The sequence below is a fragment of the Scyliorhinus canicula genome, chromosome 14, assembly GCF_902713615.1.
Source record: "Scyliorhinus canicula chromosome 14, sScyCan1.1, whole genome shotgun sequence".
Classification (NCBI taxonomy): Eukaryota; Metazoa; Chordata; class Chondrichthyes; order Carcharhiniformes; family Scyliorhinidae; genus Scyliorhinus; species Scyliorhinus canicula.
This window is the reverse complement of record NC_052159.1, coordinates 26,135,161-26,159,945: the sequence shown is the minus strand read 5'-3', so window position 1 is coordinate 26,159,945 and position 24,785 is coordinate 26,135,161. Positions and strand designations below refer to the sequence as shown.

General features: G+C 43.2%; 1 protein-coding gene and 1 non-coding gene across 2 annotated transcripts in view; both read right to left on the bottom strand.

Moving 5' to 3' along the window:
- Positions 1-24,785, bottom strand: part of tmem131 (transmembrane protein 131) — a 190,050-nt gene that overhangs the window by 98,795 nt on the left and 66,470 nt on the right. The window lies entirely within an intron of this gene.
- On the bottom strand, positions 19,850-19,931 carry trnal-uag. Its single transcript has one exon. It is a non-coding gene; the product is annotated as a tRNA-Leu (tRNA).

Below are 24,785 nucleotides of genomic sequence, written 5' to 3'. Positions count from 1 at the left end.
AGAGAACTCCACAAATCAACCTTGAAGATAGAATGCTTTGCAGCCATCGAGGATCTCAGATGGGTGAAAGACTTCATGTTGCAACTGAGCAAATTTCAGATAAAGGTACTTTTTTAGAAAATCTATTATTTTGCACCCCCTCAATATTTTGAGGGTGTTCAAGTAGAAATTACTGGTTGGAGATAGCATCATCTTAAAATTGGTTATAGCTGTTGTGCAATGTTTAGATTCTCTTCCACATTCAACAGGGGCAAAGTCAAACCTTTCCAACTTCTACACCAGCCATTCTGATGGCCACTGCCGGTTATGAATATTGCATGTTATGGATCCTTACCAATTGGGTACATGCCAAGTCTTTGCAAATCATCTCAAATCAGCATTAAAAACCTGTTTCACACAGTTGGTAGGGCTGGATTAATGCCAACTTGCAGATGTAAATGGATAGATTCTTAAAATTCACCAAGTCAAGTCCCTCAAGTGCTTTCATGAACCTGTTCAGTTTAGAGGTGACCATCCCTTTCCAAGCACCAAACGTCCATTAATAGTTCGAATTCATTCATAGTAACCAACTATTTTAAAGCTGGATTAAAAGAAAACTTCCTGTGACTAAACATCATTCATGAGAATGCGGTTAAATTGATCAAAAGCCTCATTTGTTCAAGTAAGATTACTGTCCAGTTCAGTGATGATCAAGACTGTCGCCAATGTACAAAATCCCACTAATGCAAGATCAGTTGAGTTTACAAAAGGTTATAAGTTCGATATCCCCATTCTGTTCACCATACTACAATGGAGAACAGAAATGTTGAACTAAACCAACCAGAAATAAGGCATCCGAGCTATGGTGAAAGACACAATTACTTTACAAAATCACATGAAGCATGGGCTGAAAACAGACAAAAGATCTCAACCACTTCAGTAGATGGTGAGTAAATGGAACAACATGCCTAGGGAGACTGAATTCCAAAGATTTATTTAGAAGGAAAGTGGGGAGAAGGCAAGTTTTTTTTAAACTTTGGGAATGGTCAGTTGGACAGAGTAAAGATCAGATACATTATAGAGTACATGAATCTCTTGATCAATATCAACAAAAGTGCTGTTGCAGTTACCACTGCAAAGTAATGTACAAATGTGGTAATTCTATAAAATTGCAATTAATAGTGTTAACACAAAGTGTGTAAATTTAATTACTACATTTATAAGGTACAGTAATTATTGTACCTTGGTGTTTTAGGTTAGAAGATTTCAGCTTCCTATAAGCAGTCACTGGAATGTTTGTTTTGCATCATGATGACATCAAAGCGCAAGTATTGGGATCATTTCTCCCCTAAACCATGTATGCAAAATGAGAATTAACACCTCCATTTGAACAAATAACATACATCAGGGACCAGCTGGTTATGGAAAGCTAAAAACAGTCAGTGGATATATAATGCACTTGCTTTACTCTCTTTTATATGTGTAATTTGTTTAAACAGCGCCCAATGTTTATTTTTACACACACCACCCCTGCCCTGGGAGGTGCATTGTTTGTGCAATTTTGACCCCAAACTCTTATACACTAGAGGTCTCCAAATCTCAGTTCATTTAATATTTCCCACCCCCTCACAACTCAGCCTTCAAAAGCTATACAGAAGAGTGCGTGATAACCTGAAGTTTGTATTTCATTGCTTTCCTTAATTTTCACTTATTGGTGTGGCAATATTTTACCACATTTCCTCCCTCAAGATAAATGACCTCATTCCCACTAAAGTGCTCCGTTAAGTGGTTTTGTCAAGATCTAACAGTTTGGAATGGCCAGCATGCTAAAACGGAAACACACAAGAAATTATTTACAGCCTATTCTGCCCCTGGAGAGTATAATTTGTTAACAATTAGAGTTTACAAGATTCTTTCATAGTAGTCCAGCTACTGGCAAATATTCAGTGCAGAGCTTCAATAACTCCAAATTTCAACATTACATACAATGCTAACCAAGTGAAAGGGCTCCAAAATATTGGATAATCTAGCAGAGATGACTAGGGCAGGCCAAAGGCTAGGAATCCCTATGGCAAGTAACTCACCTCCTGATCCTCCAAAGCCTGTCCACCATCTACAAGGCACAAGTCAAGAGTGTACTGGAATACTCTCCACTTGCCTGGATGAGTGCAGCTCCAACAATCAAGAAGCTCAATACCATCCAAGACAAAGCAGCCCACGTGATTGCTCTCCCTTCCACAAACATTCAAACCCTCCACCACCGACGAACAGTGGCAGCTGTGTGCACCATCTACAAGATGCACTGCAGTAACTCACCAAGATTCCTTCGACAGCACCCTCCAAACCAACAATCACTACCATCTAGAAGGACAAGAGCAGCAGATACCTGGGAACTCCATCACCTGGAGGTTACCCTCCAAGTCACTCACCACCCTGACTAGGAAATATATCGCCATTCCATCACTGTCACTGGGGAAACATCTTGGAACTCCCTCCCTAACAGCACAGCAGGTGTACCTAAATCTCATGGACTGCAGTTGTTCAAGAAGGCAACTCACCACCACCTTCTGAAGGGCAACTAGGGGTGGGCAATAAATGCTGGCCGAACCAGCAACCCCCACATCCCATAACCAGGATCGCCCACATCCCGTATGGAACAATTGTTTGTAACTAAATTACCCAAGATAATCGGATTGTTAATAAAATAATTTACAGCAAAATTCAAGTAAAGTTTACATTTTTTCATTCTGCAAGTCTTTATTGTTATAACTTTAAGTCAGAAAGTGTACTAGAACGCATATTATACTTCAAGTTTGTACACATTGCCATTTGCTCTTTTGCCTTCCACTCAAACCTTTCCAGATGTTAGGAGGAAATCCATAAAAGCTTTGGTGCCATCAGAGACAAGTACACACCGTTTACACTAGAGTTACTTCTTATGACAAATCTTTGCAAACATAGACCGCTTTGAAATTGGAGTCTAAAATTAGGAAGACTCCTGGCTACCACATAGAAATCAAAGGTTTCCAATGACCATGTGCAATGACTGGCAGATTAGCAGATTTTGTCACATGAACATGAATATTATTAGTATCCAGATGGAAAAATACCAAATAACTCCAAACATCAAAAGCTGGGATTTTAAATATATTCATTAAATGAAATAAAACACAACAAAGTCAAGCAAGCATAAAACTGTCTTCTTGCATCCTAAATTCTCCTTTTCCACTGCTCCCTTATCCCAGTTATCTAATGCTACAAGCCTCAATATTACCCAATGTACACTAATCATGGAATTACACTACAAATAATGCTCAATACTGCGCAGGTCATTCAGTCCATCATACCTGTGCTGACCCCTTTAGGTGGAGCTATCCAATTGATCCTACTCACCTCTTCTTTCCCCATAGCCCCGAAAAATAATTTAACATATGCCTTTCTAAATGTTACTATTTAACTTGCTTCCACCATGCTTTCAAGCAATGCATTCCAGATCACAACAATTGCCAAATTTAAAAATAGATGTTCTCGTGTCACCTTTGGTTCTTATGTGAAATCCTGTTACCCTCTGGTTACAGACCCCTCTGTAATGACAAACAGTTTCTCTTTTTCAAAAAAATATCACTGAGGCACTGCATTAAAAAAAACATTGTTTAAAATATTTCCATGGAGCAACAGATGTTAAGCTGATTATTTCTGTATGATGCATCTATTGCATTAAAAGGGAGTATTTGGATTAGCTACAGCATAGCTAGGAGGCTTGACAAACATGGTATTTTTCATGCGATGGGAACAGATGAGGAATGAACGTAATCAAGTTCGTTAAAACCTGCCACAATGACATAACTCAAGTTATCATCCAATGAAACTTAAGGTGACTTAATAAAACTGTTTTATCAAAACCACAGATGTGTGGGCTTAACCATACTGTAATATTGCAATCATTTTGAACAGATTGTTCAAATTATGGTGCAAAACATTCTTTTCCTCAAACTTAACTACAATATCCACTCATCAGAACTTTCACACAAATTACAAAAAAAGCCATGCTTTGTACTGAATGTACAAAAAGCTAACAAAAAAATCCACATTAAAAAAAAAAACAGCTTTCCAACAGGCTTTACTTCAGTTATCCACTTCACAGTTTACTCACTCACTTTTGGAATTCAGGTCACCAAAAATAAATGGTTGAAATCAGCTCAAAAACAAATACACAGTAGACGAAAAGAGGCAGATTTGTAATTTTGTAATCAAAGAACTTTTAGATTAATCAAGGGGGGGGGAACAATTTTGAAGTCAACAGACACTTGGGAATCAACACATCGACGTGAATCACCTGCAACTATTATTTCCCTATTAATTTTGTTCCGCTTTTACATTTACAAGTGATTGAAGCTACAGTGGTTACGCTGCACAGAGGAGGTCTAAGTCACCTGTGCCAAAGAAAAATGGTTACATACATCAGTGCCAAAGAAAAATGGCTACATACATTGGGGCAGCAGGGTAGCATGGTGGTTAGCATAAATGCTTCACAGCTCCAGGGTCCCAGGTTCGATTCCCGGCTGGGTCACTGTCTGTGTGGAGTCTGCACGTCCTCCCCCTGTGTGCGTGGGTTTCCTCCGGGTGCTCCGGTTTCCTCCCACAGTCCAAAGATGTGCGGGTTAGGTGGATTGGCCATGCTAAATTGCCCGTAGTATCCTAATAAAAAGAGTGGGGTTGGGGGGGGGGGGGGTTGTTGGGTTGCGGGTATGGGGTGGATACGTGGGTTTGAGTGGGGTGATCATGGCTCGGCGCAACATTGGGGGCCGAGGGGCCTGTTCTGTGCTGTACTGTTCTATCACAGCAAAACTGCAGTATACACATTAAAAATGAGACTGAAAGAGATAAAGTCATTATTTTGGAATTTGTGTTCTGGGAAAAAAAGACTTGCAATCATATGGTGTCTGACCGCATACCCAAAAGATCTCAAACGGTTTCCCAGAATGAAGGCCTTTGGGATGTAGCAATTATTGTATGGAGGCAAACTGGGCAGCCATTATTTTGCTGTTTTGGGATTTACCAGGAGCAGAAAGTTGAATGACTGGTTAATTCTACATTTTTGATAACAGCTGCCGAGGGAGGAATGTGGACTAGGACTCACGAGGAAAGTTCTGCTTTTGTTCAAATATGGTCAAAAAGCACTTTTACATTCCCTTTAATAGTTAATGTTTCAGGTCAATGACCCTTCATCAGGATTATTGATCTGAAACAACAGCTCTGCTTCTCTCTGCCATTCCAGCATTTGTTTTTATTTCAGATTTCCAGCATCTAGAGCATTTTGCTTTTGAAGCTAAGCAAGCGAGCGGGTCACACATGTGGCCCTCCTTCTCAGCAATAAGATTGAAATCAGGCTTTTCACTAACTATGACCCCATGAATAAGGTTAATTAGACTTAATACACGCCAAATGTTTCATACTGAATTATAGAAAATGCTTAATCATTCATATTAATAGAACCATCAACTTCAAAATGGCAAGGAAAAAAATTACACTTTTGGCAGACTGAGCACATGGCTCTCATAGTCAATGAAATGAAATGAAAATTGCTTATTGTCACAGTAGGCTTCAAATGAAGTTACTGTGAAAAGCCCCTAGTCGCCACATTCCGGCGCGGCTGGTACGGGAATTGAACCTGCGCTGCTGGCCTGCCATGGTCTGCTTTAAAAGCCAGCTATTTACCCCTGTGCTAAACCAGCCCAATGTTGTGAGCAATCAGCATGTACCTCAGTTCACTTTCTTTACGTGTGTATCACTCCAGTTATACCGGTAGGAAACATTTACGCAGACTTAAATCAGAGGAATGTGGCAACCCTGCATGTGGGCAACGGTCAACAAAATGTCTCATGAGCTGCACTCCAAATCCAGGTCGGCCTCATGTGGCCTCAGGTTGCCCACTACTGGTTTATGGCCTTATTTGAAGGATAGACATTTTGCATGTATTAATTGGATTTTACCCCCAAAATTAAAAAGCTTACCATAACTTGCTTCATACAAGTAGCAGCATTCTACTAGAAAAACAAAATCTGAATTGTGAACCAATATTAGGAGACACCGTGAAATCCTGGAAATAGACTACAGGTGTTGAAAGTTGGTTCGTGGAAACTATGAATGAACAACTGTGCACATACCCTATCTTACTTATTTAGTATGTGGTATTCGGCTTTACACAAGTCTAATTGTGGCAAATCGACAAGACAATATAATGCACATCTCAAACAGTTGCATCAGGCAATTACTTAAGAGGTTAATACCAGGTCTCTTCAGCATGTAACCGAGTTTAGAAAATAGGATTAAATAATGTCAGACAGCAATGCTCTTTGGTATCATGCTGTAAATTTCAAACCATTTGACAATGGAAAAACAGAATTACACTACATCATGCCCTCAAACGGGTGAAAAATTTTTTAAACTATTTTCAGTGCAGCAGGTGTTATACATTCAAACTTTCACTACTACCCAAAAAAAAGAGGACATCTGCCGGCTGAATAACCTGCAAGTTACTTGCAATGATTACTCTAAGATTGCAACTAACTTAAAAGCTACTTTCAGTAGTTTCGACTGATCAAAAGCAAACAAAACATCTGCTTTGCAGGAACTTGGATGTCACTGACTATGCAAACTAGTGACAAAAAGCCTTTTTTAAACCTTTCAAGACCAACTGTACCTTATCAATATGACCACAAACCGATTTGGGGACTGAAAAATTCAAAAACATAGAGGTGCATCACTTTTTACATTTTTAAAACATACTCAGTTTAACCAAAAAAAGGGTACCCATTTTACAGGTGCAGAGTAAAGGATTGTGACTTGCATGCCATGTAAGCCCATCCAAGATAACAAACTAAAAAGAGATTTTAAAACATGCTTGCATTCTTTGCAGCTGATTTATCATAGATCATAGAAGTTACAGTGCAGAAGGAGGCCATTCGGCCCATCGAGTCTGCACCAGCTCTTGGAACGTGTACCCTACCAAAGCCCACACCTCCACCCTATCCCTATAACCCCATCCAACACTAAGGGCAATTTTGGACACTAAGGGCAATTTAGCATGGCCAATCCATCTAACCTGCACATCTTTGGACTGTGGGAGGAAACCGGAGCACCTGGAGGAAGCCCATGCACACACGGGGAGAATGTGCAGACTCTGTACAGACAGTGACCCAAGCTGGGAATCGAACCTGGGACCCTGGAGCTGTGAAGTAACCGTGCTAACCGCTATACTACTGTGCTGCCCACAGTAGAGGACTAACACTCCCCTACACTTTTCAAACTGGCAGGAGATGAAGCATGAGGACTAAGCATTTTTAAAATAAATTGTATATTGTAGCTGCCAAGATTCAAGTTTTGTTGAATCGACCTTAAGAATAAACATACGGTTATGCACAAGAAATTTCTTCAATGAAGCTGCAATGTTTTTTCAAGATAGAAATGGACTATGTTTAAACTGTCACCTTATTAATGCCAAGTATTTTCGAAACTAACAAAAGAATCACGCTTAATTGTTCATGTTCATTTAAATACAATCATAAAACGATACAGCACAGAAGGAGGCCACTGTTTAGCAAATATGCCTGTGCTGGCACTGAGAAAGGCCACTCTTTTCCCCACAGCCCCATAACATTTGCTCCTTCAAGTATTTATCAAATTCCAATTAAATCAGCTTCCACCACCTATGCCAGCTTTAGTTTTTTTTTCACCAATTACCTTAAAATCTGTACCATCTGCCGACTGATCTTTCAGTCACTGGAAACAGTTTCTCATTTTTCCATCAAACCCCTTCATGGATTTGGAATACCTCTCACCTTCTCTCCCCTGCTCCAAAGAGAACAATCCCAGCCTTCTCTCTCCACATCAATACAGTATCCTTTCTCTCTGCGCACAATTGAAGTCCTGGATCCTTGCTGCCATTCCAGTAAATTATCCCTGCACCCCCTCAAAAGGACTTCACATCCTTCCTAAATTTTAGGTTCACAGAATTGGGTGCAATGCTCCAACTGGGGCTTACCTGGCATTTGACAAAGATTGAGCACCCTTCTCAACTTGCTCTTCCATCTTCAAACCTTTGTGTACGTACATCCCCAGGTCTCTGTGCTTGCATCCTCTTTAGAATTATACCATTTACCGGTAGCTTATATTTCCTCAAATGTTTCCTACCAAAATGATTCACTTCATACTTTGGTGTTGTATTTCATCAACAATCCCAGTCCAGGTTCTACAATAAGCCTTCTTATTGTTTTAATACTTTCCAATTTGTGCCTGCAAACGTTGTACACCCAAGTTCAGATCAATATGTATCAAAAAGACAGCTTACACTTGTGCCATTACAACTCCAAGCTGCCAATTTATACTAAATTTGCACAAGTCTATGATTCAGATTTGTTTTTAGTTGAACTCTAATTACGTGACACAATTGTCAAATTTTCTAAATGCAAGTCCTATCTCCGGTAAAATTGATTGAACTGTGGAATAATCAAATATCATAGACCATCATTTTGGAAACATATGGTAGAGTTTGCCGATGACACGACCATAGTGGGTCGGATCTCAAACAACAATGAGTCAGAGTACAGGAGGGAGTTAAAGAACTTAGTGGCATGGTGCAATGACAACAATCTCTCCCTCAATGTCAACAAAACAAAAGGAGCTGGTCATCGACTTCAGGAAGCAAAGTGTCATCCATGACCCTGTGTGTAATAATGGTGCCACGGTGGAGATGGTTGACGGCTTCAAATTCCAAGGTGTAAAGATCACCAATCTGTCCTGGTCCACCCATGTCACGCTATAACCAAGAAAGCACAACAGCGCTTATGCCTCCTCAGGAAATTAGGCATGTCCACAATGACTCTTACCATTTTCTATCGATATACCACATAAAGCATCTAATCTGGCTGCATCACGGCTTGGTACGGCAACTGCTCGGCCAAAGATTGTAAGAAACTACAGAGAGTCGTGAACACAGCCCAGTCCATCATGCAAACCTTCCTCCCATCCACTGACTGTCTACACTTCCTGCTCCCTTCGGAAAGCAGGCAACATAATCAAAGACCCCTCCCACCCAGGCCATTCTCTCTTCCGACCTCTTCCACCAGGCAGAAGATACAGAAGTTGAGAACACGCACCAACAGATCAAAAAATAGCTTCTACCCCGCTGTCACCAGACTCCTGAATGACCCTTTTAGGGTCTGAACTGATCTTTCTATGCATCTTTTCTACAGATGTAGCACATCAGGGCAGCACGGTAGCATTGTGGATAGCACAATTGCTTCACAGCTCCAGGGTCCCAGGTTCGATTCTGGCTTGGGTCACTGTCTGTGCGGAGTCTGCACATCCTCCCAGTGTGTGCGTGGGTTTCCTCCGGGTGCTCCGGTTTCCTCCCACAGTCCAAAGATGTGCAGGTTAGGTGGATTGGCCACGATAAATTGCCCTTAGTGTCCAAAATTGCCCTTAGTGTCCAAAATTGCCCTTAGTGTCCAAAATTGCCCTTAGTGTTGGGTGGGGTTACTGGGTTATGGGGATAGGATGGAGGTGTTGACCTTGGGTAGGTTGCTCTTTCCAAGAGCCGGTGCAGACTCGATGGGCCGAATGGCCTCCTTCTGCACTGTAAATTCTATCCATAAACTATAAACATAACATATACTTCACCCACTGTCTATGTATTTTCATTATTTATCCTCATGTATTTATCATACGGTTTTATGTATGGAGCGATCTACCTGGACTGTATGCAGAACAATACTTTTCCTCAGTACAAGTGGCAATAAATCTAAATCTGGAGTTTATTACCTGGCTACATGCTTTGATCTGTTCATGGGCACCCTCACCAGCACAAATCAGTACATTTACTATTTAAATTAGCAAGAATATCTTTTTTTTTTTTTTAAATTGAGTACCCAATTATTTTGTCCAATAAAGGGGCAATTTAGTGTGGCCAATCCACCTACACTGCACATCCTTGGGTTGGGAGAGGCGAAACCCACACAGACACAGGGAGAATGTGCAAACTCCACGCGGACAGTGACCTGATTGAACCTGGGACCTCAGCGCTATGAGGCAGCAGTGCTAACCACTGAACCACTGTGTTGCCCTGCAAGAAGAATATCTTTTAAGAAGCTACATAATAGTTTAAAATCTTGTATTTCACCAGCTCCAAGATACAGAAGATGGCAAAACACTATGCAATAACCCATTATGAAAACAGTCTTTTAACACACACATCAAGAGTGTGGTGAATCCACCTAACCTGCACATCTTTGGGTTGTGGGGATTAAACCCACGCAGACATAGGGAGAATGTGCAAACTCCACACAGAGTGAAATTCAGGAAAGATGTAATAGTTTTAGAAAAGGTTTAGTAGGATGTTATCAGGGATGATGGACTTCAGTTATGGAGAGGAGTCGGAAAGATTAGGACTGAAGATTAGGTGACTGAATAGAGGTTTACAAGACTGGCAGGAATTAATGCCCTCCTTGGTGAGAGTTTGGAAGCAATTGCCAGGTAGGAACAACACCACTGATTAAGTTCAGGGTGGGAAGACTCGTGGACAACCTTCCTGCCCACCACAAATAGAGGATCTTAACTGGGCAATTAATACTCACTTAGACTTCACCCACTGGCATTCAAACAGAAACAGGCGGGGAAGCAACATGCAGGGAGCCAGAAAGCAAAATCCCTTTGGGTCTTTTTTTAGGGACCTGGGAAGGATCTTTCATGGTCAGGAATTCAGCGTCCAATTAAGTGACCTTGCATTGGGAAAGGGGTGGGAATGCAGGGGGCTGGGAGAAAGACTGCTGATCGTTACACCCCTATCTTTGCTGCCACCACCCCCCCACATTGCTGTGGGTCTGAAGTCACATGTAGGCCAGGCCAGGTAAGGACGACAGGTTTCCTTCCCTAAAAAGGACATTACTGAACCAGATGGGTTTTTACAACTATCGACAATGGTTTCATGAGTCATTCGACATTTAATTGCAAATTTTTATTAAATTCAAATTCCACCATCTGCCCTGGTGGGATTCAAACCCATGTCCCCAGAGCATTACCTGGGTCTCTGTATTACTAGCCTAGTGACAATATCATTATGCCACTGCCTACTCCATGCCACCAAGTTCCCTCTGTACTTCCTAGCATCCTACCACTCATTTGTATGAGTTGGTCCTCAAAATGGATCGACACATGCTGCTGCGTAGCACTACTACTGGATACGAAAGACAAAATGCTGGAAAATCTCAGCAAGTCTGGCAGCATCTTTAGGGAGAGAAAAGAGCTAACGTTTTGAGTCCGATGACTCTTTGTCAAAGCTAACAGGCTGAGAAAGTGGGAAATATTCATACCATGGAGTGAGAATGAAAGATGAGTCATGAGTCAGATGTGAAGTTAAAATTTTAATATTGTATTTATAATAAAAGTTTTGTTTTGAAATATCAAAGCCCATGTTCGTGCAGTAACTCCTGGTGTGAATCATTTTTTTCCCCCGCACAGCCCTATTGGGGTTTTGGTCCAGTATCCAAGGCACTGTTGGGGTCTGGTCTGGGATTGTATTACTAGCAACTCCAAACTGGGCAACCATGGAGGCGCTGTGAGCCGTCAGCTGTAACAGAACTGTATACAACCAGGGCGGCATGGTGGCGCAGTTAGCACTGCTGTCTCACGGCACGGAGGATCTGGGTTTGATCCCGGCTCAGGGCCACTGTCCATGTGGAGTTTGCACATTCTCTGTATGTCTGCGTGGGCTCACCCCCGCAAGGATGTGCAGGGTAGGTGCATTGGCCATGCTTAATTGCCCCTTAAATTGGAAAGAAAAGAATTGGATACTCTAAATGTATACAACCACAATCTGTATCCTCATGGCCCAGCATATCCTCTGCTCTACCATTACCAAACTGGGGAAAATCACCCTAGTTCAAAGTGCAGGAGAGCATGTCAGGAGCAGCACCTGGCACATCATCATTCAATTGCCAAAGCCAAGTGATCTTGGAACCAAAAAAATCTGATCTGGGCCACTGACCTTATTATAGCTTTAGTCCAAACATGGACAAAAGAGCTGAACTCCAGAGATGAGGGTGCCTGCCCTTGACATCAAGATACCATATGAAGGAGTCTGGCATCAAGCGTCCTAACAAAACTGGAGTCAGTGGGAATCAGGGTGAAAACTGTCCATTGGCTGGAGTCATATTGATCACAAAGGAAAATGGTCGTTGGTAGAGGTCAGTAATGTCAGCTCCAGGACATCACTGTGTCCTAGGTCCAAATCTCCTCAGCTGCTTCAGTGACGTTCCCTTCACAAGGTGGTAAATTTGCTGACAAATGCAAGCACCAATAAAGGAGTCCAATTCTGAAGCAATCTGTGTCCACATGCAGCAAGACCTAGTCAATATTCAGGCTTTGGCTGATGTGTGGCGTAAATATTACTTGGCATTAAGTGTCAAGAAATGACAACCCTCCAATGAGAGAATCCAATCCTCTGCCCATGACATTACCATCACTGAATTCTAAATATTACCACTGACCACAAACTGAACTGGGTTAGCTTTATAAATATGTGGCTACAAGAGCAGGTCAGAGGCTGGGACTGCCGTGGTGAGCAAGTCACCTCCCTGATTCCCCAAAGCCTGTCCACCATTGAAAAGGCACACGTCAGGAATTCACTTGACTGGATGATTGTAGCTCCAACAACACAAGAAGCTTCACACTATCCAGGTAAACCGCCCGTTTGACAGACACCACCTTCAGCATTTCTCTTCCCCCCCCCCCCCCCCCCCCCCACGACACACAATGGCAGTGTCTACCATCAAAAAGATTCACTGCACCATGCCACAAAGCTCCTTCCAACCAATGTTCTATGTTCTACAATGCCACCATCTAGAAGGACAGACAGCAGAGACATGGGAACACCACCAAGCCACACACCATCCTGATATTGGGAATAGATCACCGTTCCTTTCATTGTTGCTGGGTCAAAATCCTGGAGCTCATATCCCTAACAGGACTGCAGCGGTTCAGGAAGGCAGTTCACTACCTCGAGCACAATTGCAGTTGGGCAATAAAATTGCTCGCCTAGCCAAGGACACCCTCGTCCTGTGAAAGAATAAAAACAACTCCCTAGACCAGATAACATGAGATCTAACCTAACTTCTTTGGGTTACTCAGTAATTACTCACTGAGCTTGTGGGTGACTTGATCCATTCTGCCTCAACACATAGGTAATAGTTAGCCACGTCTTTACCACCTTTTCATCTCAATCCAGTTGCCCCATGATGTTTAGACATTAAAAGAACTAGTTTAGAATGTCATACAATGCAAAATGACCGACAACATTAATGCACTTCTTCTAAATTACCATTTCCACACCACAAAAGCAAAGCTCACATTATTATTTGGAATGCCAATAGAACCATTTGTATCCCACTGCTAGTCATCTATTATGCTATTTTCTTGCACTGCAATTAAATTATGTTGTTGAAATATTTCTGCTGCTGCGTAAAGGTGTATCCAGGCACAAGATTACATTCCAGTAGCTGGAACATCCCACCTGAAACAACCAATCCCAGTCTGCCACTTCTCAGCCACCAACAATGAACTTTGTTTGCAGGCAGCATGATGACTAATTTATTAGCTATTATGATTTGGCTAGTCTTTATGAAATAGCTGTGATCCTACTGATTAAGCTAAAAATGAAGGGCAGACCGGTTTTACCTCCTCTTAATACCAACTATTTTTAAATATCAGAAAATATTTGAAGATAACTATAAAATAACTTTAAACTTCAAACTCCAGCTAAATCAGCTCATCTTTTGGGACTTGTAATTAAACCACTCTTCTAGCCTCAACACCATGTTCACGTTGTGCAGCTTGGCCACAGCTGAAATTTCAGTATTATTCTCCACATCATAAATGGCTAAAATCAGATGTTTATTTGCTAACTTTCAATCTCTCACCATCATTTCTGCAGGAGAACCTTGTGGAAACCGGGCCCTGAACTGCATTATGGCCTGCTTATTGAGCGGGGAGTTGCTGGCTGTTAAAAAGACAGGTAATATATTGTTTGCAAGCACTCCCAATTTTAACCATGATTGACAGAAGATTTTTTTTAAAAGACAAATACCCTTACTCTGCCTACCATATCAATCCTAAGTAAACTAGTTTAGATTGCTCACCTTTTAAAAATAAAGTCCATTTTAGCAAACCATTTTTGTATCTCTGCACTGTGGCAATTAACAAAATCTGGAATTGAAAGCTGGTCTCAGTAATGAATAGGCAACTATAGGTTACCGTAATATCCTTTAGTGGGAAAAAAATCATCATCCTTACTTGGTCTGGTCTACATGTGATTGACTCTTCAACTATCAGTTCAAGGGCAATTAGGGATGAGCAACCATGTTGGCCTTGCCATTGATGACCACATCCCACGAGAGAATAAATAAGGCTCTTTGCAATCTTGGCGTCACGTTTGACTCAGAGATAAGCTGCCGATGCATATTTGTACCATGACCAAGACTGCATATTTTTCCCTCCAACTTACAAAGCAGAAGCCCATAGAGTCTGCACCGACACATGGAAAACAACTGACATATCTACTAAATCATATCAACCAATCCCATTTGCCATCGCTTCGCCCATAGCCTTGAATATCATGAAGTGCTCATCCAGGTATATTTTAAAGGACGCGAGGCAACCCACCTCTACCATCCTCCCAGGCAGTGCATTCCAGACTGTCACCACCCTCAGGGTAAAAATAAAGTTTTTCGTCACGTTCCCCCCTAAACCTCTGCCCCGCACCTTACCTTGAACTCGTGTCTCCTCGTGAGTGACTGATCCTTCAACTAAGGTGAACAGCTGCTCCCTATCCAGGCCCCTATAATTCTGTACACCTCGATCAGGTCGCCCCCTCAGTCTTCTCTGCTCCAGTGAAAACAACTCAAGCCTATCCAACCTTTCTTCATTCCATCCCAGGCAACATCCTGGTGAAACGCCTCTGCACCCACTCGTGCAACCCATCCTTCATATATCGTGGCAACCAGAATTGCATACACTACTCCAGCTGTGGCCTACCACAGTTCAAAACAACTCCAACATGACCTCCATGGTTTTGTAATCTATGCCTCAGACTGATAAAGACAAGTGTCACGTAAGCCTTTTTCCGCACCCTATTAACCTGCCCTCCTGCATTCCGAGATCTGCGGACAAACAAGCCACGGTCCATTTGTTCCTCAGAATTGCCCAGGGTCCCAGATTATTTGCTGCTGAAACAGTCGTTCATCCTTTTATTAACTGTACATTTGACTACTCCAGTGCTCTCCTGTCTGGCTTCCCATATTAAACACTCCATAAGCTAGGTGGTCATTCAAATTCTGCTGCCCTTACCTTAAGTTACATCAAGTCCCATTCTCCCATCATCTCTGTTCCCACTAATCTACCTTGGCTCCTGGATAAGCAGCATCTTGATTTTAAAGTTCTCATCCTCGTTTCCAAATCCATTCATGGCCTCAGCCCTCGCCATCTCAAATCTTCTCCAGCCCCAAACGCACTCAGATATCAGTTCCTCAAATGCTGGCCTCTTGAGCATTCCCGATTTTAATGTTCCGCCATTGCCAGCTGTGCCTTCAGTTGCCATGGCCCAAACGTTGGAATACCCCCCATACACCTTTAATGCTTCGCTCCTTTAAGACACTCCTTAAACCCTCCTTGTCCAACCAAGCTCATTTGGCTCAATAACCCTTTTTATGGATTGCATTTTGTTTTATAATGCTCCTGTAAATCCCCTTGGGACATTTTATTACATTAAATGTGATATGTAAATACAGGCTGTTGCTGATTGCTGAGTCGACGTCCATCATTTCCTTGCTCACTTCACAAAAAGACTGACAAGGCTGACATCGTAAATGGGTCCAGATATCTTCCAGTTTTTTAGGGACTCACCATTACCCAATTAGATCAGTAACCCAGAGGCTTGGATCAATAAACTGGAGAATCAGTTCAAATTTCATCATAGCAGTTTCAGCATTATGAATTTGTCCGAGTCCTTTGCTCTATTTGCTGGACAACTGGTTTGTGATGCCAGGCAAGGCCAGCAGCAAGAGTTCAATTCCCATACTGCTGAGGTTATTCATGAGGATTATATAAATTATATAAACCCCCTATGCTCTATTACCCAATTTAGGCTATTATCCAGGCATGATGTGGCAACCTAACTATTCCGATCAAAGGGCACCATCTCTTGGCCATTGAAATCCATTCGCCAATTGTATATCCATTCTGCAAATTTATCAAAATGTTTTTTGCATTTTACCAATTATTCCTATGCTACAACTAAAACCCTAACTTCTTTGGAGGTGGTAACTAAGTGTGTAGATGAAGGTAGAGCAGTTTATGTTGTATACATGGAATTTGGTACGGCGTTTGATAACGTTCCCCATGGTTGGCTCATGAAGAAAGTAAGGAGGTATGGGATAGAGGGCGATTTGACAATTGGATAAGTAACTGGCGATCACATAGAAGACAGAGGGTGGCGGTGGATGGAAAATTTTCAGACTGGAGACCAGTTACCAGCGGTGTACCACAGGGATCAGTGCTGGGTCCTCTGCTATTTGTGATTTTTATCAATGACTTGGAGGAGGGGACTGAAGGGTGGGTCAGTAAATTTGCTGATGACACCAAGATTGGTGGATGAGGTGGAGGGCTGTTGTAGGCTGCAAAGAGACATTGATAGGATACAGAGCTGGGCCAAAAAATGGCAGATGGGGTTTAACCTTGATAAGTCTAAGGTGATTCATTTTGGTAGAAAAAATTCGAATGCGGATTACAGGGTCAACGGCAGGGTTCTGAGGAATGTGGAGGAACAGAGAGATCTTGGGGTTCATGTCCATAAATCTCTGAAGGTTGCCACTCAGGTGGATAGAGCCGTGAAGAAGGCTTATAGTGTATTAGCATGTATTAACAGGGGGCTTGAGTTTAAGAGCCACGGGGTTATGCTGCAACTATATATGACCCTGGTGAGACCACATTTGGAGTATTGTGTGCAGTTCTGGTCATCTCATTATAGGAAGGATGTGGAAGCATTGGAAAGGGTGCAAAGGAGATTTACCAGGATGCTGCCTTGTTTGCAGGATAGGTCTTATGAGGAAAGGTTGAGGGAGCTAGGGCTTTTCTCTTTGGAGTGGAGGAGGATGAGAGGCGACTTAATAGAGGTTTATAAGATGATAAGGGGCATAGATAGAGTGGACGTTCAGAGACTATTTCCTCGGGTGGATGTAGCTGTTACAAGGGGGCATAACTACAAGATTCTGGAGGTGGGGTTGTTAGTGGACGACGTGGTGAGCGGACAGGTCCGGGAGGTGTATAGAGAAGTATCTGGAGACTAATGGTAATGGGGAGGTGCAAGTGGGGGTGGTCTGGGAGGCGCTGAAGGTGGTGGTCAGAGGAGAGCTAATCTCCATTAGGGCACACAAGGAGAGGGGAAAAGGAGAGAGGGGGAGTGGTTGGTGGGGATGGGGGAGATGATGAGGGTGGACAGGAGGTACGCGGAGGCCCTGGAGGAGGGATTGCTGAGGAAGCGGCATAGCCTCCAGGCTGAGTTTGATTTGTTGACTACCAGGAAGGCGGAGGGGGAGTGGAGGAGGGCACAGGGGGCGGTATATGAATATGGAGAAAAGGCAAGCCGGATGCTGGCGTACCAGCTTCGGAAGCGGGGGAAGCTAGGTAGGTTGGTGGAGTTAGGGATGGAAGAGGGAGCATGGTACGAAGTGCGGTGGGTATCAATGGGATCTTTAGGAGCTTTTATGAGGAACTGTACCGGTCTGAGTCCCCAGTGGAGGAGGGAGGGAGGGATGGGTCGCTTCCTAGACTGGCTGAGGTTTCCGAGAGTGGAGGAGGAGCAGGTGGCGGGGTTGGGGGCGCCGGTTGGACTTGAGGAGCTGGTCAAAGTGATAGGGAACATGCAGACGGGGAAGGCACTAGGGCTAGATGGATTCCCGGATGAATTTTACAAGAAGTATTTGGACCTGCTGGGCCCACTGTTGGTAAGGGCCTTCGACGAGGCCAGGGGGGGGGGGGGGGGGGGGGGGGGGCTCTCTGCCCCCGACGATGTCTAGGGCGCTGATCTCCTTGATCCTGAAGCGGGACAAGGATCCCCTACAGTGTGGGTCATATAGGCCGATCTCACTCCTAAACGTTGATGCAAAGTTGCTGGCCAAGATTTTGGCCACGAGGTTAGAAGACTGTATGCCACAGGTCATACATGAAAATCAGACAGGGTTTGTGAAAGGGAGGCAGTTGAATGCTAACGTACGGAGGCTTTTGAATGTTATAATGCCGGCAGTGGAAGGGGAGGCGGAGATAGTGGTGGCGATGGATGCGGAGAAGACCTTTGATAGGGTGGAATGGGGGTATCTGTGGGAGCTGTTGAAAAGGTTCGGGTTTGGGGAGGGGTTCGTCAGGTGGGTGAGATTGCTATATGAGGCCCCGGTGGAGAGTGTGGCTACGGACAGAAGGAGGTCAGAGTATTTCCGATTGTACCGGGGGATGAGGCAGGGGTGTCCCGACTCCCCTGCTCGCGATTGAACCCCTGGCCATGGCGTTGAGGGAGTCGAGGAACTGGAAGAGGTTGGAGATGGCGTCCTGTGTGGGCACAAGCCTGGAGGCGCTGGTGATGGCGCTTCTGCTGCTTCCTCCAACGATGTATACCACGAGTCCGGTGGTGGTGGTGGCTACCCTCAAAATTTGGGGGCAATAGAGACGGCACAGGGGGTGGTGGGGGCCTCGGTGTGGTCCCCGATACGGGAGAACCACCGGTTTATCCCGGGTAGAATGGGTGGAAGGTTCCTGAGTTGGCACAGGGCAGGCATTAAAAGGATGGGGGACCTGTTTGTGGACGGGAAATCCGCGAGTCTGGGTGAGCTGGAGTGGAGGTTCGGCCTCCCCCCGGGGAACACCTTCAGATATATGTAGGCAAGGGCGTTTGTTAGGTGGCAGGTGGTGGAGTTCCCACTGCTGCCGCCACGAAGGGTCCAGGGCTGGATGCTTTCGGGGGTATTGGTTGGAGAGGGGAGGATCTCGGCAACATATCAGGTGATGCAGAAGGAGGAGGAGGCCTCGGTGGAGGAGCTGAAGGGCAAGTGGGAGGAGGAGTTGGGCGAGAAGATCGACGAGGGGACGTGGGCGGTTGCCCTGGAGGAGGGTGAATTCCTCCTCATCCTCTTGCACGAGGCTCAGCTTAATACAATTTAAGGTGCTGCATAGGGCGCACATGACCGGGGCAAGGTTGAGCCGGTTCTTTGGGAGAGAGGACAGATGTGCTAGATGCTTAGGGAGCCCTGCAAACCACACCCACATGTTCTGGGCATGCCCAGCGCTGGAGGTCTTTTGGAAGGGCGTAGCAGAGACAATGTCAAGGGTGGTTGGATCCAGGGTTGAGACGAGCTGGGGGCTCGCAATATTTGGGGTGGCAGAGGAGCCGGGAGTGCAGGAGGCGAAAGAGGCCGGTACTCTGGCCTTTGCGTCCCTGGTAGCCCGGCGAAGGATCCTTCTTCAGTGGCAAGATGCGAGACCCCCAAGCGCGGAGTCTTGGATTAACGACATGGCAGGATTTATTAAATTGGAGAGGATCAAGTTTGCCTTAAGGGGATCGGTACAAGGGTTCTTCAGGCAGTGGCAATCGTTACTAGACTTTGTGGCGCAGCGATAGGCGATGGTCAGCCGTTTAGCTTTGATATTTTGTCTGCAGAATACTTTTTACATTCTTTCATTTTAATTTTACAGTTCACTTTCGCTTTGTTTTCTAGTTTATTTTCTACCATTTCATATTTGCTTAGAACACTCTTTCCTTCATTATACTCCTTGGCAGCAGTGGGATTCGAACCCACGCCATCAAAATGACTGGAGCCTAAATCCAGCGCCTTAGACCACTCGGCCACGCTATCGCGGTCTTTCCTTCATTATAAATGTACTAATATATGCCACCTTCTTCAATTTTTATTTTATCCACATCTCCTTTACTTTGGTTTACTCCCATTATACTTCAAATTACAATATTCCAGCTAGGAGCAGAACGCTAACTACTATTTTATAATGAGATACAACCCCTTTCCCAGTACTTTAGAATTCCTCATCCCTGCTGCAAACTGGCCGAGAAATCAGAAAATGTTCTAACAGATGATTCCCTGCTGGTGAGGATACTGGGGCAATTGATCCAAAGTAGAAAATGGGCTTCCTCCACCTACAATTCTAACATCACTTTTAATTTTTAAAGTGCCAAGAGTTTGAAAAGAACACAAGAATGAAGAGTATGCAATCTAGCCATTTTAGACTGCTTGCCATTCAATAAGATGATGGCCGATCCAATTTTGGCCTCAAATCTACTTGGATGTCCATTTCCCCAGGACCTTTATCAAACAAACCTATTCAAATCTGCGTTGACTATATCCAAAGATCCTGCCTCCATCTCTCTCTGGGAAGGGAATTCCACAGGCTGATGACCTCCTCATCCCAGTCTTTAGTGGGAGACCCCCTACATTATAAACTGTCCCCTAGTGCGAGACCTGGGGGGAAAACAACCTCTCCACAATCACCCTACCACATCCCCTCGGGATCTTGCGTTTCAATCAGATTACTCATCCTTCTAAACTCCACTATGTAAAGCCCAATCTACTCAACCTTCCTCACAAGATAACCCCTCACCAGAAATCAGTTGAGTAAGTCCTCTCTGATCAGATTTGAATGCAATTGCATCCTAAGTAAAGAAACCAAGATTATATTCTGTAATGCTGCAGCAGCAACTTCCTGACTTTTCTGCTTGCTTCTCTTAACAATAAACACCAAAATTAATTTGCCTTCCTAATCACTTACTAGACCTGCATATCAACTCTTTGTAATGATCAGGGCACACAGATCCCTCTACACTGTTGAGTCTTTAATCCCGTTGCATTTAAATAATATACTGCTTTTCTATTCTTGCTGTCAAAGTAGACAAGTTCACGGTTTTCCCACATTACGCGCCATCATCAAATATTTACCCACTCACTTAACGTAATCGAAATCTCTTGCACCTTCTTGACAACTTACTTTGCATCATCACCAAATTTAGCAATCATACATTCGGTCCCTTCATCCACATGCCTAATACAGATTCCAAATAGTTGAGGCCCCAACTTGCCCCTATGGCACATCACTAGTTACAGCTTGCTAAATGGAAAATGACCCATTTCTCCCCATTAGCTGCTTTCTCTTATCTAAATCTTCTATTCATGCTATATTACTCCCTACACCAGGAGCTCTATTTTGTGCAGTTTATTGTACTGACTTTCTAAATGTCCTGCTACTACCTCCTTAATAATGGGGTGCCATATTTTCCTTATGACAGCTGTTAAAGCTAACTGGCCTATAGTTTCCTGCTTTCTTAAATAGAGGTGCTAAATTGTTAATGTAAAAGTACTTTTATTTTTTTATTTTTAAAAAGTGAAACAAAAAGGTGCAAAAAGTCAAGCAAAAATCACAAATAATTGCATATATAATAAAAGTGGAAAATGGCAAAAATATTAGGGCATTCAGGAAGCATGTCATCAATTGTTATATTTTCTCTTTGAATTGAATGTTTGAGGAGCATGATGGAAATGCTTCACGTTCAGAAAGCTGAGACACCACACACAGCCCGTGCACAAGCCACCCCTTTTCTTGCCACACAAGGAAATTTTAAACAGGTCGTGCACTTAAAATGTGCCCTGCGCTCCAAAAAAACCCTCAAACTAACATTAACTATATAATAACACAAATGTTTAATCACAATGGAAGAGTCTATTTCAAAGTGCAAACTCAGAATTGTTCAGTTTGGTTATGGAGTTTAATGCACTGGGTTTTCACCACCTACCAACTATCCTTCACTACTTTGTAAACACTTGCACTGCTTCCAATTCCAATTGCCTCGTCGGATAAAAACCAATATCTACAGCTTTTGTGATTTACATGAATAATTCTCGTTTGCAGGTGTTATTTCAAAACTGCTCAAGAAAATAAAACAGAAACCCGAGAGAAAGCAAGTTCAAGAGTCTGCCAGATGGCAAATCTCTCAAAATCCTGTTGCTGCAGTCAAAAGTTGTTGAACTTATACGAGATGTTTGTCACTGATAATGTTGCATCTTGATACAATAAAAACACTTCCTAATGAGTCACATCTCAATTGAAACATTAATAGTAGGGGGAAAAATGCAAGTAATTCATAAATGAAGATATTGTCCCAAATACAATTGTCATGGACATTTTTACACTAAACTATGCAAAAGTATGCTTAAAAAAACCATTTGGGAAGGCACGTTTGGGGGAGATGACAATGAAGGTCCCTGATGTAGTATGCACCAACCAAAACACTTTGTCTGAGAGTTTTGAGAACACATTCCAAAGATACTTCTGTCTGGAAAAAATATACATTTTTAAACTATTTAAAAAAAATATTTTTAAATCCCAAACCAAAGTACACGAATCACAAACTTTCATAAAACATAACAGTCCAAATAATTTGTCATTTCTCTCTTTCTCCCCTCCTCCTCCCCCCCCCCCCCCCCCCCCCCCCCGCGCACGCACACACACACAAACAAATCCCTGAATAGTGACAAGGATATCTTTCAGAAGAACCCCTCTTTTGAATGTTTAAGAGCTCAGACAACGGAAAGATCGCCACCAATGGGTACAGCAACATTTTCACCCCCATGATCTACAACAGTACTACTTAAAATCGGGGTCTAAAAAACCCACTAATCTCGGGCATAATAATAGTAATATTTATTGTCACAAGTAGGGTTACGTTGCAATGAAGTTACTGTGAAAATCCCCAGTCACCACATTCTGACGCCTGTTCAGGTACACAGAGGGAAAATTTAGACTGTCCAAATGACCTAACAGCACATATGTCGGGACTAGTGGGAGAAAACCGGAGCACCCGGAGGAAACCCACGCAGTCACGGGGAGAACGGGCAGACTCCGCACAGACAGCGACCCCAGCCGGGAATCGAACCAGGGACCCTGGCAATGTGAAGCTACAGTGCTAACCACTGTGCTACCATGCGGCCCTGGACACAACCAAAGCATTTACATGGACATGATTTGCCGGCTCCCTACACATCTCTTGCTCATATCCTCTACTGGTGTCGCATTCACCCGGTGCATAATTTAATTCCATAGCCCCCATCCAAATACCAACTTTTTCTCCCAGTTTATTTCCTCAATTGGCGCCTTCTCTTTACCCACCAACCAGCCGTTATTGTTCACAAATCTTCCCATCCCCCAGCTAGTCCCATGTTAACAATACGTCCAGCAAGGTATGCTCCAGCAGCTGAGGACAGAGGCTAGCTTCTTCCACACAAAGTCCTGCACCTGCATATACCAGAGGTCACTCCCCTTGGCAACTGGTATCTTTCCTGCAGCTCTCCTAACCTTCCCTTTCACGAACAGATCCCCAACCCTTTTCTCTGTTAAATATCTCATTATCTTATCCATACATCCCAATGGATTCAAAATGTACAGCAACAAGTCATCCGCATACAGAGAGGCCCTATGCTTCCTGCCTCCGCTTACAATACCCAACTACTTTCTTGATGCCCAGAGCGCAACAGCCAAAGGTTCAATAGCCAGTGCAAACAGCAGCAGGCACCCCTGTTCGTGCCCCAATGTAGCTGGAAATCTCCTGAGCTCATCAAGTTTGTCCTTACACTAGCCATGGGGGCAGCATACAGTAACCACACTCAGGAGATAAACATAAGCCCGAATCTGAACCTCCCCTGGACGTTGAATAAATACCTCCGCTCTACCCCATCAAACTCATGCTCTGCATCCATGGACACAATAACCTCCGGTACCTTACCAAAAACCTTTTATTTTAAACAAGCTTCCAAATTCTCTCCGCCAACAAACCACCCCCCACAAGTCCCAAAAGACGTGCTGTTAGGTAAATTGGACATTCTGAATTCTCCCTCAGTGTACCTGCAGTGTGGCGACTAGGGAATTTTCACAGTAACTTCACTGCAGTGTTAATGTAAGCCTACTTGTGACACTAATAAAGATTATTATTAGTAATTAGATAGATAGGGATAGCAATGTAAAATACTTTGCACAGCGAATTAAGGCATTTAAAAATGCCATGGTATTGTATATGCAACATGGACAGCAAAGCTCTGCTTTATAATTGTTAGTTCTAAATTTTATGAACTCGGAGCTGAGTTTTTAAAAACAATTTCCATCTTGTACTGCCATGAATTACTGTATTTTATTTGGATTAGTCGTGAGGAGTGGAGTTTACTCTGGACACAAATACTGCATTGGCAATATTTCACTCCTTTGTTACTTGGTTCATCTCATCATAAATAAATGAGCAACCTTCTAATGCCTCTATGTCCTTAATATAGATGAGACCAAGTGAACACTTACTGTACCACTTCAAAGTCGAACAAACAGGAGTTAAAGTAAGTCTGTTACTTAATGCCTTCTCCCCATATTGATCTCTTCATAAAGCTACTGCCCAATGATTAAGATTCTTGTATGAATGCATTTCTCTCCCAGCGACAGTCAAATATTTTCAACTTGGCAGATTACATTCAATTCATTCTGCAAATTATTTTTACTGCTACCGTGCAAGTCAAATCTAGCAACAAGAGTAAAGCAAATCAACATGAAAAGGCACTATTTTCATCACAATTTTTGAACAAGCCTGTGAAAAAAAGTACCTCAGGGTCAAAATTCCCAGGAAGGTCAAACAATCTTTTACACCTCTGAATTAACCATATTTAACA